Below are 7,271 nucleotides of genomic sequence, written 5' to 3' on the forward strand. Positions count from 1 at the left end.
AAGAAAGCCACAAGATTACCTGTATGAGTGGACAACATAGAACAGAACTGGATTTGGTGGTGGAAGGAAGCAACAGGTGTGGAGGGTTAAGGATTGTAAGGCAGTGGTGGGAGAGCATGTTACCACCCAGCACAAGCCTGTGGTGTTTGTGGTATGGATGGAGTAATGGAGAGAGGTGAAGAGCAGAATCGGAAGATTATTGGGTGGGGGGAAGTGCAGAAGAAACATCGTCATAGAGTACAAGGAGAGGTTGAGGGCTAGATATGATAAACTCAACGAAGAACTGGAAGGTTTGGAAAACGTCTTCATAGATTACAAGGGGATATTGAGGACTCGGAATGATGAATTCAGTGAAGAACTGGAAGGTTTGGAAGAGGAGTGGAATAAGTACAGAGAGGTGATTCGGGGAATTGCGGAAGTTTTATGTGGGAGGATGTCAGGAAAGAGCGCAAGGATCGTCAAGGGATATAAACCAGGTCTGGTGGACGGAGGAGTTAGCAAAGGCATTTGGTGAAAAGAAAGGGGTTTGGAAGAGGATATAAAAGATCAAGGACAGGGGGGGGCAGCTGAATGCGGGGTTGCTGCACCTGTATGGGCAGAAGAAGAAATCAGCAAGGAGAGCTGTGGATAAGGTGAGGAATCATATGGAAGTGGAGGTGTACAATAAGTTGGAAAGGATTGTGGGAGAAAGATGGTATGTAAGTTGGCTCATGACATGGATGAGGATAGTAAGGACAAGAAGGAGGAGGGGGGTGGTGATTAAGGATGGTGGCAGGAGGGTAGTGACAGAGAGGGGGGCAGTATTGAAGATGTGGGAAGGATATTTCAAAGAGCTGTTTAACCTGGAAGGAAGCAATGGCGAGCTGGAGTTCGGGGTGGCGTTAGTCATTTAGGTTCCCCATGGAAAACACAATAATGGCTGAGTGGGTGCCCTTGTCAACCTGTCAACCTGTCAACATGGCACCACACTGATATACACATTTTGAAGTGTGTCTGTCTGACGTCGATGTATTCGGTCATCACTTATGGAATCTCAACCAATTGAACTTGCAAAGAGGACTTCGGGTCATAAGGAAAAGGTGATCTCGATTTCATTTGCTGTCCCTCACCAGGAAATCCGAAGGTGGTGCGATGCAAATTATCTTTGGAAATGTATACCGTGTAGCGCCGCTCCGTTGGTGGGGGGAGAGGGTGTTATAAATGACTCTTCAGAACCATCAAGGCCTCAATTGTATCAGGACTCACGAGTCAGAGGACTCCGTGTTCTTTTCACACTCACTTAGCCTGTGTTGCTTTAGGCTCAAATGCAAAAAAAAATTCCAGAAGAATTCATGTTTTATTAGTTTATTACCTTTTTCTGCATTGGAAAAGCGTATTTACAGAAGCTTGAGCACGGTCCACCTTATCGTGTCATTATTCCATGGATATCTCAGAATTATGACAACAGCATATTAATAATAATAGTAACATTACTGTATTGCAAAATATAATAACATTATTAATGATATTAACAATAATAATAATATGACAATAGTTGGCAGTAATAAAAAGAATAACGTGATCCCCCCTGGGGTTCATGAGCCCTGCATTGAGATGGATCCCAATCCCGGCACCATGAGCCCTGCATTGAGATGAATCCCAGTCCTGGCACCATGAGCTCTGCAATGAGATGGATCCCGGTCTCGGAACCCTGAACCCTGCATTGAGATGGATCCAAGTCTCTGCACCATGAGCCCTGCATTGAGATGAATCCCAGTCCCGGCACCATGAGCCCTGCATTGAGATGGATCCCAGTCCCGGCACCATGAGCCCTGCATTGAGATGAATCCCAGTCCTGGCACCATGAGCTCTGCAATGAGATGGATCCCGGTCTCGGAACCCTGAACCCTGCATTGAGATGGATCCAAGTCTCTGCACCATGAGCCCTGCATTGAGATGGATCCCAGTCTGGGCATCATGAGCCCTGCATTGAGATGGATCCCAGTCTTGGAACCCTGAGCCCTGCATTGAGATGGATCCCAGTCTCTGCATCATGAGCCCTGCATTGAGATGGATCCCAATCTGGGCATCATGAGCCCTGTATTGAGATGGATCCCATGAGTCTCGGAACCCTGAGCCCTGCAATGAGATGGATCCTGGTCTCGGAACCATGAGCTCTGCATTGAGATAGATCTCGGTCTCTTCACCATGACTGGCCGCTCCTGTGGATAAATTTGAAATTATTTTGAAGACGAGAATAATTTTAACTTTATTTTTGAATTTCGAAGATTAGAATAACTTTAACCTCCTTATCTCACCACCAGCCGAAAACACAAACTCACGCAAAAAGCTGATCCATTATTAATCAGCTTGCCATCGCTTTCCTAACCAGTATTTCCTTATCAAACGTTTTGTTGGACTGCTTGCTTGAGTGCTTAAGCCACTTTGCAGAACATTCTACAAGCTGATTGGTAAAGGAACACACCCAGCACATGTGCTTGGCTTCGGACCCTTTCTGGTTCTGCCATTTGTGTAATGAAAAAAAACTTAATTTCGAGGAGGTCCTCCATTGTTGAAGATGTCCTCCACTCGAGGAGGTCCTCCACTTTTCCTCCATTGTTGAGTTTTGTCTTTAGGTCGTTTCGTTTCACCATCGGACAGGTGCTCTGATTTTTAAAACCATAACATTCTGCCGTACGCATGGGTTAGTCCATTTGCTAATGAGGGTGTGTTTTGTGATCTTACAATAAATTGTAGTTAGGATTTGTTAAACAATATCGATATGTATTAACATTAGGAATTATAGAAATTATGATTATTGTTGCATTTGTAAACATTAAACATAGTTATTATTCCACTTGCTTTCTCTACTAACCTAACCTCACCCCCTAATTTTGTTGTAGTCCTGTCTAGTTAAACATCAGGGAAAACAAGTTTATAATTGATTCATTACGTCACAATGCTTTCTTTCCTTTGGTGGAACATTCTCTTTGTGCTGTGTTTATCACCACTCACAAGTTGATATGTTTTGTGTCAAAGTGAGAAACCCACCCTCGGGGGCAGTCTTGAAAGATTGTGAACCACGATCGGTTGGTTGTGTGGGGGGCCCTTGTCATCTTAGGGCCCCGTGAAATTTCACAGGACGCACGCCCCTAACGCCACCTCTGGCTGGAGCTACCGTGTTATGGAGAGGGGAAAGTGGAGTTTGTGGAAATCACAGGGGAGGAAGTGCAGATGGTATTGATTGAAGAGGATGAAGAAAGGAAGAGCGCCAGACATTGAAGAGGTGTGTACAGAGATGATAATTGCAGTGGAAGAAGTCGGAGTCAGTTGGACGACGAGGCTGTTGAATATACTCGTACGTCTGAGCAAGGGTTCAATTCGGGAGGATTAGAGTAGAGAGTTAATTGTGCCGATATGGAAGGGGAAGGGTGATGTTCACGATTGGAGGAAGTACAGGGGCATTACTCTTAAGTCATGTAATGTAGTTATTGGAGAGGATGATGGATGGGAGGATAAGGAAGTTTGTGAAGATGGAGATTGGAGAAGAGTAGCAGGAGTTTAGAAGGGGTAGGGGGATGACAGATGAGATGTTCACACTGAGACAGGTGGTGAAGATGTTGGAGGTGCAAGATAAGATGGTATTAGGATTTGTGGACCTGGAGAAGGCCGACGACACTGTCTAGACTCTAGATAGAGATCGTGATGGCGACACTGAGATGTTTGAGTGTGGAGGAAGCAGATGTTAGATTGGTGGAAGGGATGTACAAGGGAATGAAGGGAAGAGTTTTAGTTGGTCCAAGGATGTCTGAAGAGTTCAGTGTGCACATGGGTTTGAGGCAGGGAAGCTTTTTATGTAGTTTTGAAATGGCCCCTTATTGGGGTTAAACAACCCGTGACTGTGTGACGAATCAGCTCGTTCTAATATAACTGTGGCGGAGGCTGACATGGATGAGAGGTGTCGAGTTGATATTTTAATAGTGCATTGAATGCGTTTCCCAAACGGCCTGTTGGCAGATTTTGTTGCAGGTTATGACCACAGTGTGGACCACAGTGTGGTTATGACCACATTCAGAATGTATAGTCCCTTGTAAATGTTAGCCACTATATTGCATGTGAAATGATTTATGACTTTCCACGACGCTTTTACAACTTTGTTATGACAGCTCTGATAAATCCCCCACAATTACCATCTCTCCTTAAATTCTCATTATCCTTCTCACTCGATCTTCCGATCATTCCTTAATTCATCCTTTCCTCATCCGAGGGAAGCTAACAGCATGTGATCATTTTACAGGTGTGTGTGTGTGTGTGTGTGTGTGTGTGTGTGTGTGTGTGTGTGTGTGTGTGTGTGTGTGTGTGTGTGTGTGTGTGAAAGTGCACACACTACCCTTTGTCCTCACCATTTCAATTTTGCTTTCTGTGATCAGCATGACCAAGGTTGTGTTCCGTTACCAAGCGGCTTGCTATCGCTTACCCATCGCAGACAGGTCAGTGGTCTCGTTGTTCGACCGCCTCCTTTCTGGTCTTGCACCTTCTCCTCTTTCCGTTCTTTGTTGTGCCCCAGTTCCTGCAGGGGGCACATGGTCCACCACCAACCCCCATCTGGTGAAACTCTCACTGCTCACTTCCAATCATTTGTTCCTCATCCCCCCCCCCTCCAATTTGTGGAACCAACTTAAAGCCTGAGACCTCTTATGGAGCAAAATGGTTGTAATTTGATGTTTCTGAGGAAAGAAATGCTGAAACACGATTTTAAAACGATCCATCTTTATTCTTCATACAATGTAAGAGTTTTTAAAATCAGGCATGAAATGAAATGCATCATTTGCTTGAAAAAAAAAATCATGTAGACCCATTTATTTGTGAAAAATCTGTGGTGGCCTTCGTGGCCTTGAGGCCTCAAACCACATTAAATTTTTTAACACTCATAAAATCAAAACACAACACCCCACAAACACGCCACTTAACTTATTCTTCGAAGGAAACACTTGTCTCTCCAAGTATCCACACATAGATCCACTCACATAACCGCAGCACAGAAGCAGGTCACTTGCCACTGTTCCTGTACACCAGAGGCCTACGAAGCCTGAGAACCTATACAGAGCAAACAAAATGGCGATTTGATTTTGAAGCTCCTCACTGAACGGGCAGATAGAGGGAGGGACAGAAGGAAAGAGAGACCGACTGGCGCAGAATATAGAAGTAAGACAAGCAGGGATCCGGGGAATTTCCATGTAATGTAAAATGTGACATCGACCTCAACTATTCCCCGATCAGAAAACCCGAGTCATCAACCCCTCCTCCCAAACCCCAAGTCAATCAACCGCCTCTCCAAAACCCCAAGTCCTTAACCTCGCAAACCCCTAGTCCTCAAACTCACCCTCCCAACTCGAAGGCTTCAATCCCCTCCCCACAACAAGCCTTTAAACCTGCTCCTCACCACAACTCCTCAACACCCCTCCCTCCCCTGCCAAAGTCTCAACCTCCCCTTCCCAACTCTATCCCATCTTTGATCCCATCCCCTCCAAATTCCAACTCTGTCTTTCCATAACCCCTTCCCCTCCTCTTGCTCAAAAAAGAGAAAGGGCATTTTTTCATGGATCATTACATATTTAATTAATATCGTGTCACACAATCACAGAGTATGGTCCCAGTGGGTGGACCACGTTTGGTAAAAGTAAATGTAATGTATAATGCTCATTCTAACCATTCACTGACTCATTTACTCACTCACTCACTGATATTAAAGTTCGGTACCTTATGAGTGACCTATAAAGCTGAAATTTCACGAGCTGACGAACATCAAAGCCAATACACCGGGAAAAAAAATCACAGAACTGTCAGAAATATCTGTAATTGAAAACATAAATAAATGAAAAAACAAAACTGCAGGTGAACGACCCAAGATAATGGGGAAGCACTGTTCCTTATTGCTTACAATATGTAAGTATACACCGCTAGTAAATTAAATAAACCCGTTTTTGAATACTTCCAACCCGATTTTCGGCATCCCTAACTTGCCACATGTTTATTTACTTCATAATATGTGAACTACATGTCTATGCACATGTGAAATACAGTTTATAAATCCTGTCCTTGCACACGATTCAGCCTTGAAAACACAGGCAAACCCAAAAGGACAGGTTAGAGTCTTATTATTTATAAAACACTTTAAATGTTAATCATGACCCTATTCTTTCCTCTGCTTACCTTTCTTTCATGATAGACGACGTGCGTTTCAGTTTTAAATGCACACCAGGGGTGTGTTCAGTAACCAAGTTTCTTGTAGAGGGCTCACCAAGTGGCTTAAGCACTCAAGCAAGTACTCCATTCAAAACCGTTGATAAGGAATGGCTAGCTTGGCAAGCACTAGGTAGCAGCTTGGTATCTGAAAATACTCAGAGGCCTGAAACCTGACACCTGTACGGATAAAACAAAATGGTGGCGAATTGATTTTCTTTGAGGATATAATTTTGGGTGGAGGCATGCCAAAGAAGCTCTGCCCTGGACAGACAGACTGGCAGACAATATACTGTTATGTTCAGGCCGATTAACACCAGCCTGGATGGATGGCCGAACGGTTTTCACTTGGAGGCTAACAGCCGAAATCCTTGGAGATTATGGCGCGTGCGGGATGGAAGCAGCAGAGATGCGTTTCCGAGAAAGGAAGCACATGGGTTTATTCTCGAATCCACAACGAATAGACGAGCACAAGTAAATTGAACAAATTATGGTTTTATGAACATAAATCAAAGATTTATAATGAAAATAACTCAAGGGTGAAAATGAAACGAGGTAAAACTAAAGGCTAATTTGAGACATCTCCACTCAGTCACAAAAACAGACAAGCGGAAAGATGAAATAAAATAAAATCCTCCCTTTGGGCCAGCACTCAGTTTTACGTCTAGAGATGACCTTTTGGAGACTCAGTCGTCGAGCCTTGAAGCCACTGTGCAGGAAATGCACAAAAATGGTCAAAGTCGCTCTCTGCGGTAATGTACGTGAGGTAATTCACATTGACGGACTTCAACGCTAGGGCCCACAAACCACCGTACAGTTTCCTCTTACGATCAAGATTGCCACACTACTCCTCTCACAGCACCAGGTCCACTGACAAAAAACGGCACCGCTTTCTTCCTCAAGCATACAACTGGAGACTGCTGAGTTATTGCTGAGAGATATGATCTTCTTCTCCTCCCAAAGCACACAAACTTCACGACCCAGCCAAACAGTCAATGGCTTGCATCTTGCTCCAGCATGTGAGCAAATTCACACAACATGAACAATGT

This window comes from Eptatretus burgeri, chromosome 16 (assembly GCF_056783735.1).
Source record: "Eptatretus burgeri isolate ZD-2024b chromosome 16, Ebu_testis_v1, whole genome shotgun sequence".
Lineage (NCBI taxonomy): Eukaryota > Metazoa > Chordata > Myxini > Myxiniformes > Myxinidae > Eptatretus > Eptatretus burgeri.